The 12,570-nt window shown below is 40.3% G+C and overlaps 1 protein-coding gene across 2 annotated transcripts in view; it reads right to left on the reverse strand.

Moving 5' to 3' along the window:
• fras1 (Fraser extracellular matrix complex subunit 1) overlaps window positions 1-12,570 on the reverse strand; it is a 423,924-nt gene that overhangs the window by 406,088 nt on the left and 5,266 nt on the right. The gene's annotated exons all lie outside the window — the stretch shown is intronic.

The raw sequence follows: 12,570 nt of genomic DNA on the forward strand, positions 1-12,570 counted from the left end.
ACCTTAACCAGTGACAATTTACCAAAAACAAACAATGAGGGTACACTTGCAAGCAATATCAAAATGGAAAACCAGTGCTTCTTTAAATAATAAAAAGGAAGCGGGAAGCCAAAATGAAAATAGGCCCCTTACAGAATGAGGCTGGGGAAATAATAACGGGTAACCAGGAAATGATAGAGGAGGAGTTGTTAAAATACATTGCACCAGTTTGCACAGTAAAAGACACCCTGGACCAGATAGGATGGATCCTAGGATCTTAAAGAAAGTAGCAACAAATATAATGGATACATTGGTGGTTGTCCTCTGGGGATCCTTAAATTCTGGAGAAGTTCCAGAGGACTGGAAAACCCACAATCTAATACCTTTACTTACAAAGTAAAGGAGACAAAAATAACAGGTAAATATGCGTGAGTTAGCTTAACATTTGTTATTGGGAAAATGTTAGAATCTATTACAAAGGATGTAATAGCAAAATATTTAGAAATGCATAATATGATTAAGCAGAGTCAGCAAGTTTTCATGAAGGGGAAATCGGACCTGAAAAATTTATTACAATTTTTTGAGGACGTATGAAGCAGAACAGAAAAAGGGGAAGTAGTGGATGCAATACATTTGGATTTTCAGACAGTGTTTGTTAAGGTACCATGCATTACTCTGCTTAATAGGATAAGGGCCCATGGTGTTGGAAGTCGCATTAATGTGGTTAAAGGATGAGCTAACTAATAGAAAACAGAGTTGGATAAGGGAAGAACTTTCAGGACAGTAACCTGGAGTTAGATGTGTGCCACAGGCATTAATGTTGGGGCCACAATTATTTACAATAATCAGTAACTTGGATGAGGAATATGATTGGCAACAGTTTACATTGTGGATGGCACAAAAATAGTGGAAGGCATGTGGTGAGGATGACAGAAAGAGTCTCCAAAGGGATATAGGTAAATTAGGTGAGTGCACAAAAACTTGGCAGATGGAATATAATGTAATGAAATAGGAGTCTGCCACTTTGGTAGGAAGAATAGAGGAGCTGAATATTTTTTAAATGGAGAAAGACCGCAGAGAGCTACAGAACAGAAGGATTTGGGAATCTTTGTCCATCTTTGTCACAAAATCTAGCATTCAAGTTCAATGGGTAATAGGGAAGGCAAACGGAATGTTGGCCTTATTTCAAAGGGAATGGAGTACAAAATTAAGGAGGTCCTCCTAAATCTATAAATGCACTATTCAGAGTATAACTGGAATACTGTAAACTGTTTTGGGCCCTTTATCTAAGGAAGGATATACTGGCAATGGAACAGCCCAGAGAAGGTTCACTGGCTGATGCTGGGTATGGAGGGACGGGCCTGAACTTGTTGGAATATAGAAGAATCAGAGGTGACCTTATTGAAACACACAAGATTCTTAGGGAACTTGACAGGATAGATGCAGAAAGGTTATTTCCCTTGTGGGACAGTCTAGAAACACAGTGTTTCATCACAGAAATGAGGGCTTTGCACATTCAGAAAAGAAATGAGGAAGAATTTTGTGTCTCTCAGAGTAGTGAATCTGTGGAATTCTTTACTACAGAGGGCTGCTGAGTTTGGGTCATTAAGTATATTCAAGGTTGAGAGAGACAGATTTTCATTCAGTAAGGGAATAAAACATTATGGGGAAAAGGCAGGAAAGTGGAATTGAGGATTGTCAGGTCAGCCATAATCTCACTGAATGGCACAACAGACTAGATGGGCTACATGACCTACTTCTGCTCCTGTGATATATGTCAATCAATCAACACCCTATTATTATGCAGGATAAATTATTGTTCCCTTGGAAATTTGGTACTTTTGTGTCAATCTTGATGTACGCAAGACAAAAACCTTTGAACGACTATTCAGTCTTAATTATTACTTTTCCAAGTGTTTTACAGAAATGAATGATCTAAGAAGTGGAATATTACATTATTTCAGTAATTTATTATTGATTTCTCTCTGTAAGGACTTAAGTGTTGCTCCTTTTGGAGGAACAGGAAATCACTATAATTCAAATAACTTTGGAAATAAAAGTAGCAATTATATAATCCAGCAAGGACATGTAGCAGTAGGGACAGCTTGTGCAGAAATCAGCTGCTGTGATACATTCCCGGCAGGTGCCAGTGACAGATCCAAAGCATCCCCAAACACACACACCCTGTAGATCTGTGCAGTGTCAGGTTCTACTTGCGCAATTCGCAGAATTGAAAGAGGTCTGGTTTTCAAGCTTGATCAACAGCCTAAAACATTGGAAGCAAACTGAAGTCCTCATATGTAAGTCTCAAACATTACCGGTTTGGCCGATTTCTGATAAGGCACCACAGGTGCACTATTATTACCATCAGCTCCACAATGTGGATTCAATTAGAAAGGCAAAACATTAATTTAGATTCCTACCCCTGAAAAGTGCACTTGTTTGGATACTGGCTGAAAGCAGAGTCTGACTGAACCAAGTCCCTTACATTTTGCTACTGTCCCCTGTCATTGTGTAGTCATGATTATGAGGTGATCAAGATTAACAAATAAATATTCAAGAATACACAACATTTCCAAAAGACACGCAAAAATTTGAAGAAGAGGAGAAGCAGGCCTGATAGTAAAGGATAACCTTTGGACAGCAGTAAGAAAGGATCTTGCCTGCGGACATAAGGAAGCAAAATCAGAAGAGGCAGGTATTAGAAATAAATGTCAGAAAATGCTGGTGAGATTAGTTAATGTACCCATGACAGTAGTTATAGTATTATTGAGAAATAAACAGGATATTATTGGAATTGTAACAAAAGCAATGTAATACAGTGAAGGACTTTAATTATTACAGGCTGCAGTGGTCAAAGAAGCAGAAGTGGTCTGAAAGATGAATTTGTAAAATGTTTCACAACTGGTTCTTGGAACAATAGGTGGGTAAACCAATTAGATATTAAGCTGCTTTTGGTCTACTATTGTACATTGAGGCCGGGATAATTTTAATCTTATTGTAAAAGACCCACTGGAAAATGGTATGCACAATACTGCTGAATTCAGTCTTAAGTTTGGAACATACATACTCCAGACCCAATAAGAATCTTAAATAAAGCAAACCACACACACATAAGATGACAGATGGCTACAGTTGACTAGGTAAATAGAATGAAAAGGTATGGCGAAAAACGAAGTGGGAAACATTCAAAGAAACAATTCAAAATGTTCAACAGAAATGCATTCCATTAGAAAACAAAGGCAAGATCCATCAGGGCTTACTAAAGAAGTTAAGAAAAATACTCAATTAGATTAAGAGGCTTATAATGATGCAAAGAATAGTAGTAAGCCTGATGACTATTTTTTTCCTCGAAGAAACCGACAAATAGCTACCAAAAAGGCATTTAAAAAAGGAGGAAAATAATAGTAAACTAGTTTGGAAGGTAAAAACAGATTCTAAGAGATTTTCCAATACATGGAAAAGAATGTAGCTAAATATTAACATCAAGCTGAATTTTCCCAGAAATTGGCTTAGTATCAATCTTAGCGAGTTTCACGGAGATTTCTCTCCACGAAGTCTAGCAAAATTTCTCACAGTTTTCCAAAGATCGCCTCATGACCCATGCACTACGCTTCTATGGCACCCCACTGTTCCTTTCCTCTCACAAAAGCTGGAAGTACTTGCCACAGCTGAGACCCACCAGGATTTCTGGTGTTGGTGCCATATTTAACATGCAATTGGTCACCGTGTCAGGGAGTGTCAGTCTGGTGCTGCCCTGCCCTCGGTTTGTGGACATGTTGGACAGAGGGAAACTGACACCCCATTTTGTGGGCAGGACCTAGAGGTTCTCAAGGACAGGATGATGCAGATGAGTGCTATTCACCTCCCTCAAGACTGGCAAAGGAGACCACTCCCAGCTTAGTCCAAGGTTCCCACCCAGGTCAGTACAGTATCCACAGTCCAGAGGACCATCCAGCAATACTGTAAGAAGGTCAATAACGTTCTCATCTCCATGAGGATAAGTGGTCCCATCTTCTCTCTGCAACCTCACACTCACCCTCTGCTACTGCCTTCACCCCCATCAAGGCTCGTGGAATAATCGAATATCTACTCTAACGATCATATGCACCTTCTTCCCTCTTTTGTTTTCACAAACCCCAGACTCCTCCCACTCTACTAACTCTGCATGGTCTCTGTGCTGCTGACTCACCCATTCAGGACAGTGCACCTGCATCAGTACTAACAGCTGAGCTGGCTCCTTTCATTTCACTCAATCCATCCTTATGCCTCACTTTAGGCGAAAACAACCTACAATAGGATGCTAACTGCTTAGCAACAAGTAGAATAGTGATCTTGACCTCACTCTAGGTTCCCCTGCCTCACGAGAAGACCCAACTGGAAGAGGAACCACACACAGGGCTCCCCCTCACCTCCCCGCAAGAATCCTCCTCTCAGGAGGCTCCAGAGTAGGCCAGGCTTTTCATCTCCAACCTATCACCCTCAGCACTGTGGCAGTTCAATCTGAGGAGGATGTCCCTATTTCTGGGTAGGGCACACTCAGCAAGTCCGTGCCTTCTACAACAAATATTCCCGTTTCCCCCAACATTTCCTTGGTTTCTGCATTTAACATGAATCATCATTTATTACCAATAATTAGACACTAGCTATAGGCAAACAGTAAAAATCATCAGTTATATATCACTACAAATTAATATGAACTCCCCCTTCTACACACACATACACACCAGCAAAGAATTCACTGCTTCCTATTCCCAAGTTGTGAGATGATCCTTATGATGGTCAGAATATTGATTCTCAATCACTTTTCTTTAAATGCTTCTGCTGGTTTGCAAAGACACAAAGTGGTTGATGAGCTTGTAAAATGTCTTCGACATGTTATGACTGCTGAAGGAAAGATGAACTGGTTTTCTTCAGATTAAAAATGGGTTTTGACTGCAGAGAACAGAGAGACAGCTCCTGTTTTGGTGGTGACCGTACCACCTCTCCCTATTTCATTCCAGCCTCCCATTGTTCAGTTAACTAAGAATTGATCCCATGGTCTCTCGCAGGCAAAAGGATTTTGTCATTGAAATAGGAACATAGGAACGCAAGAAAGTTATTCAGCTCCCCAAGCTTGTTCTGCTAGTCAATGAGATCATTGCTGATCTCTGGGCCTGATGAAATATAGCTGCCTAACAAAAAGGTATCTATCTCACGTTTAAAATTAACACCTGATCCAGAATCAACTGTGATTTGTGGAAGAGAGTTCCAAACTTCGACCACCTTTTGTGTCTAGAAGTGCTCCCAAACATCTTTCCTGAGAGGTCTAGACCTACCTTTTAGCCTATGCCATCTAGTTCTAGAATCTCCAATCAGTGAATTAAATTTATCGTTACCTTCCCTGTCTTTTCCTGTTAAGACTTCAAACAAATCACCCTTTAACCTTTAAATTCTAGAAAAAACAGGCCTAATGTACATAATCACTCCTCATAACTTAACCCTAAAGTCCAGGTATCATTCTTGTGAACATACATCATACTCCATCCAAGACAAATATATCTTTCCTAAGGTGTGGTGCTCAGATCTGCTCATAGTATGTCTAGTCTAACCAGGGCTCTGCAGCGTAACTTCTGCATCCTTATACTTTTATCCTCTCGATGAAAAAGGCCAGCACTTCATTAGCTTTCTTTACCATTTTCTGCTTGCGGCATTTTAAATATTTACGCAGATAAACCCCAAGTCTCTTGTGGCATCCACTTCGTACCATCTAGAAAATGTCCTGATCATCCTTTTAGTCACTAGTCCATGCACCAATCAACTTCGTGTTGCCACCAGCAGTATCTGTAAACAATACCCTGCATCCACTTCAATTACTACTTGGTCAAACTACTGTTTACACAATGCTTGTGATAAGCTCTGGGTTACTTGCTTTTCAAAACATGCAGTAATCCTTCAAAACACAGGTCTTAAAAACACAAAAATAAAAAGACACGGTCTTTACACTTTGATACATGGCCAGTTGGTTGATGCATAAAGTGTGTGCTTCCTATGTACAGTGCTGGCACATGGTGCAGGTGTGACAGTGACATTGTATGGTGACATACAACATGTTTATTCCATTGACCGATGACCACTGACAATCACGACAAGTTGTCTGGTTTCGCGTCTGCACTAAAAGGCAAAGCAAGACAGAACAAATGTAAGCCTTTAAGCTCTGGCTGAGAGGGCCAACTGCAAAAAAGCAAGGCAAGGCAGAGATGCTGTAAACACTGAAGTAGGTGCAAAGGCAGCAAGTGCTAAGACAGCACCCTGATTAAAACCATATGTTTGGTGTACACAATCAAAAATGCTAGTGCACTCCAATGAGCAGCACTGAAGGACAGAAACACATTGTAAGTGGATCAGAAATGTGCCACGATGGTGGAGTGAAGCTGAAAGGTGTCCTATGTCAAGATTTGTGGATGGAGGTGCATGTGGTTGCCGACCATGGAACATGCCATAAAATGTTGGTGTCTGCTGTCAAAGAAGAAGGGCCAGAGGAGGAGCAAATGGTAGGCTAGAGTCACCAGATAGTCACTCTGACTTCCATGTTGGGAATAGTCACCTTCTAATTTCTATCTATCCTGTGGGAGAATGGGAAATCACGTATAAATTTAGCTAAAACTAACACATTAAACAATGGAAATGGATGTAAATATGTCTCTCTCTGTTCACCAGCAAAATTCTCATCTTGCAAATCAATATTTGTTTGAAAAATCAGTCATTTTGCTCTGAATGTCAAAAATCTCTTCATCTGATTTCACTTTATTTTGCCAACTTTCTTGTCAATACCCAGAGTGGTTAGTGCAGCAGAACATTCTGCCCATTGATCCTTTATTTATGTTCTTCTGGGACATGCACACCCTTGGACACAGAGACAGGAGAAATTATCATGGGAAAGACCAGAGAATTGAACAAACATTGAATCCCTACAATATGGAAAGAGGCCATTCAACATTGAGTCTGCATCAAATCTTCAAAGAGCATTCCAGCCAGACCCAGACCCCACTTTATCCCCATGACCCTGAATTTCACCATGGCTAATCCACATAACCTACACATCCCTGGACACTATGGGGCAATTTAGCACGGCCAAACCCCGTATCCTGTACATTTTTAAACAATGGGAGGAAACCAGAGCACTCAGCGGAAACTCACGCAGACATGGAGCAAACACGCCAACTCCACACAGACAGACACTCACCCAAGGCTAGAATCGAATCCGATCCCTGGCACTGTGAGATAGCAGTGTTAACCACAGAACCACCATAGACAGGAAGCAAAAAGTAGGCATTAATGTGGTACATTCAAGTTGACAGGCTGTGGCCTGTGAAGTATTACAGGAAAAGTGCTGAACGCTCAGCACTTAAATTTAAAATCTATACTGATGGCCAAGACAAAGCAGTCTGGGAGTAATGTATCCACATTTGCTGAGAATACGAAGTTAGTTGGGAATGCCAACTATGAGAAGGATACCAAGAGGTTGTAAAGAAATATAGACAGATTCAGTGAGGGAGCAACAAGGTAGCAGATTGCGTATCATGTAAGGAAATGTGAGCTTATTAACTTTGGTGGTGAGAATAGAATTTGCTTTCAAAAACAAAGTAGTGAAGTTTGTAAATTTCAATGTTCAGAGGGGCTTGGATTAAATTTGACATGCCGGCGCAGCAATTAAGAAAGCAAACAGCATTTTGGTCTTTGTTGTAAGGGAGTTGAAGTACAAGAATAAAGAAGCCTTACCACAATTTTATAAGGGGCTTTCCCAAGACCACAGGTGAAGAGAATACTATTTTGGTCCTCATATCTAAACAAGGATATACCTGCCCAAAGGCAGTACAGCAAAGGTTCAGTACATTGTTTCCTCTGATAAAAAGGTCAGCCAATGATGGCAGGCTGAGTAAAGTGGTCCTATAGTTTCTGGAGTTCAAAAGAGTGAGAAGTGATTTCATTGAAACATGCAAGATTCTAAAGGAACTTGAAGGGTAGACAGAATCAGAGTTATATAGCACAGAAACAGACCCTTCAGTCCAACTCATCCATGCCGACCAGATATCCTGAACTGATCAAGTCTCATTTGCCAGCATTTGGTCCATATCCCTCTCAACCCTTCTTATTCATGTACCCATCCAGATGCCTTTTAAATGTTGTAATTATGGTTGTTTCCCTTGCTGGTAATTCAGAACAAGGGGACACAGTCTCAGAACAAGGACCAATTATTTCTGACTGAGATGAGCAGAGGTTTACTCACTCAAAGGGCATTAACATTTGGAATACCGCAGAAGTTTGTGGATGCTCGGTTGCTGAACGTATTTGAGGTTGAGACGTACAAATTTCTGGTTCTTCAGGGAATCTCAAGATATGGGGAGTGGGCAGGAACGTAAAGTTGAAGCTGAAGATCAGCCTTGATTGTACTGAATGATGGACCAGGCTTAAAGAACTGCATAGCCCAATCCTGCTCCTTTTTACGTTCTTCTGGGACATGCAAATACAAAGGAACAGGACCTCAGCAGAACCCAATACATTCAGGTGCAAAAGATCAAAACTGGAAACAAATGATCAATGCAGCTTCATAAATACAAGTACTGACACAAATGCAAAAAGCTATTCTGAAACTTTATAAAGTTCTTGTTTGGCTTCAGCTGTAGTATTGTGCCCATATCTGGTTGCCATAAAACATGACGGATGCAACAATCATTAAACGGTGGCAAAGGTGATTTACTGGAACGATTCTGGGGCTGAAGAATTTTATCTGCAAGACTAGGCTTGAGAAGCTGGACATGATGGGCCAAAGAGATTCCTTTTGCACTGTTATAAACTTATGACTCACTCGTGCAGCAAACTCAAAATACTATTATTATTCATAGACACTCAAAATGCTTCAGCTTACATCAAAGACCTTTTAAGAGTTTGACAATTCAGGTAGTCACATAAATGAGAAGCAGGCCATTATCTCATCTTATGTATGAAGATCTATTCCTTAAGGCCTTCATCCAAGAAACTGTATGTATCATGAAATATCCATTTACCATGTTAAGGAACTCTTTACCGACTCCTCTAAATTTTCTCTTTTCCAAAGAAGAAAACCTGAACTATTCACTTACTTGCCCAATAGCTATAACCTATCAATTCTACACCAATCCTGAATTATAAATCATAAATAACTGAGGGACTTGCATTGATCCTTATGGAACACCACTTTCTAACCCTTTCCAATCTGAAAATGACCCTTTATCCCTATTTATTTTTTACTCAGTTTCCTATCTGTGCTCCGATTATCCTCAAACCACTTGCCCTAATCTTTTCATGTGCCTGAACTATCAAAAGGTCTTTTGAAAATCCAAATGGAAGGCCTTTACTGCATCATCTTTGTCTATTTTTTTTTAACTACCTCCTCAAAGAATTCTTAGCCCAATTAACCATCACTTAGCCTTTTGGAATCTGTGCTGACAAGGTTTAGTTTTTTTTTGGTAATTTTAAATGCTCTATCACTTATTTTCATGCAGATTCCAGTACATTTTCTACCATTGACTTTAAACTGACTGGTTCTCACATTTATTTCTTTATTCCCACATTTGGTTCTACATAATGAGATAGCAGAATGCATATAGTATAAAAGATGTGTATTTCACTGCCTTGGAATTTTGGTGCATGCCTAATGGAGAAACACCTTGAGGCCCATTTTCTGCATGACCATACACTACAATATAATATGCGCATTTTATTTGCAAATTTATCTATAATGTCTGAGCAAAATGATTGAGCAAAAAAATTTACAGAATGCAGACAGCTGTAATTGCTGTTTGAACGCAAACTTAATTTTGGAGCAGGATGCCTTTGTATTAATAATATTCGAGTCTTTGCACATGTGTACAATAATTAGGTGGTGCACTGGTATGTAAAGTATTATGTACTGTAATTAAAGATTAACGGCAAAATTCTTTTCAGAAATGTTACTTAGATTTATAATCAGCTTTATTTATAATTTAAACATTCAAAACTTGACATCCATTATCTATCATAGACACAAACAGAACATCAATGTCTAAGATATTTATGTAATGTTCCCCCATTGTATATTTACGTCTATATTTTAATGAAAACTTAGCAAACAGAAAAAAAACACTCAAGAAAGGAACCCACTATACACACAGGAATTCAAATACCTGGATTAAAATACTACAGCTGTTTTTCAATAAATCCATTATTTGTTTTACATAGTGGGTCTGTGTGTGAATATATTATCCACATTCTTTCCCATTATTTAGGCCACTGGTCAAAGTTCCAGAGCAAGACTACAAGATATAGGAGCAGAATTCGGCCATTCGGCCCATTGAATCAGCTCTGTCTTTCGATCACAGCTGATATGTTTCTCAACCTCATTCATCTTCCTTCTCCCATAACACTCTTGACTAATCAAAAACCATCTACCTCTGTCTTAAATACACTGCATGACTTGGCTTCCCCACCTTCTGCTGCAATCAAATTCCACAGATTCACCACCCTCTGGCTGAAGAAATTCCTCCTCATCTCAGTTCTAAAGAATCGTCCCACCCCTCTGAAGCTGTACCTTCAGGTCTTTGTCTCTCCTACTTGTGGAGACAGTTTCTCCACATCCACACTATCAGGCCTCTCAGTATTCTCTAAGTTTCAATCAGATCCCACTTGGCCTCCTAAACTCTATAGAGTACAAACCTAGAATCCTCAACCACTCCTCAAATGACAAGGCTTTCAGCCCTGGGATCATTCTTGTAAACCTCCTCTGGACCCTTTCAATGCCAGCACATCCTTCCTTAGATAGGGAGCTCAAACATGTTCATAATATTCCAAATGCAGTCTGACCACAGTCTTATACATCTTCAGTAGTACATCCCAATGTTGTATTCTGGTCCTCTCAAAGTGAATGCGAATATTGCATTTGCCCTCCTAACTGTCAACTGAACCTGTACGTTAACCTTAAGAAAATCCTGACTAGGACTTCTAAGTCCCTTTCAGTTCTGAAGGCTCTCCTCATTTAAAAATAGTCTACTCCATTGTTCTTCCTACCAAAATGAGTATCCTCACTCTTTCCCACATCATATATCATCTGCAACTTCTTTGCCCATTCTTTTATAGAGTCACAGAGTCATGAAGCACAGAAACAGACCCTTTGTCCATGCCAACCAAGTTTCCCAAACTAAACTAGTCCCACAGCCCTCTAAACCTTTCCTATTCATGTACCTGTCCAGATGTCTTTTAAACGTTATAACTGTACCTGAATCTACCACTTCCTCTGGCAGTTCATTCCACATACAAACTGTGTGAAAAAGTTGGCCCTCAGGTCCCTTCAAAATTTTTTCCCTCTCCTCTTCAAAATCTGCCCTCTCATTTTGAATTCCCCTACCCTAAGGAAAAGACCTTTGTTATTAACCTTATCTGTGCCCCTCATGATTTTATAAACCTCTAGAAGATCATCCCTCAAACTCCTATACTTCAGTGAAAAGAGTCCCAGCCTCTCCTTATTACTCAAAATCTCCAGTCCTGGCACATCCTTTTAAATTTTTTCTGAACCATCCCCAACGTAACATTATCCTTCCAACAGAAGAGTGACCAGAACTGTATTCAGTACTCCAAAACTGGCCTCACTAACATCCTGTACAACCTCAACATGATGCCCCAACTCCTTTCCCTCTACAGCCTCGCTGCTCTCTCAACACCATCCTGACCGTGCACCTTAGCAACAATGCCCTCAGCTCCTTCATCCAGATCATTAAGGCATTTTTGTGGTCCCAACACGAACCTCTGTGGAACTCCAAGAGCCACCGATTGCCGTTCCAAAAGAGACCCTCTGCCTTCTGCCAGTCAGACGATTCTCCAGTCCTTTATCCACACCGGTGTATCTTGCCTCTTCCACTATCGGCTCTTACCTTATTTAGCAGCCTCCTCTGCAGCAGCTTGTCAAAGGCCTTCTGGAAATCCAAATTGATCGTATCCACATACTCTTCTTTGTCTGACTTGCTTATTACCTCCTCAAAGAATTCTAACAGAACTGTCTCCTGACCAAGGTCAGGGAAACTGGCCTATAATTTCCTGTCTTTTGCCCCCCTCCCTCCTTAACCAAGGGTGTTATTTTAGTCATTTTCCAGTCCTCTGGGATCACCCTCCTCCTCCTCCCCCACCCCCGACTCCAGTGATTCCTGAAGGATCACCACTAATGTCTCCAATATCTTCTCAGCTACTTCCTTTAGAGTCTGGGGTGTAGTCCACCTGGTCCGGGTTATTTTGTCATCTTCAGACCTTTCAGCTTCCCCAGCACCTTCTCTTAAGTGATGGCCACTACACTCACCTCTGCCCCCAACTCTCGAAGTTTTTTCATGGTACTGGTGTCTTCCACCATGAAGACTGATGCAATAGTCATTAACATTAGAATCATAACATCCCTACAGAGGAGATAGAGGCCATTCTGCTCACCGAGTCTGCACTGACCCTATCCCCATTAGCTGAAGAATAAGATAAACGATATAGTTACCAAAAAGTTACAAAATGAACAGCAGAATTCAAAACATGAACAGAAAGTTATCATAACAATGAAAA

This window comes from Rhincodon typus, chromosome 1 (genome assembly GCF_021869965.1).
Source record: "Rhincodon typus isolate 14 chromosome 1, sRhiTyp1.1, whole genome shotgun sequence".
NCBI lineage: Eukaryota > Metazoa > Chordata > Chondrichthyes > Orectolobiformes > Rhincodontidae > Rhincodon > Rhincodon typus.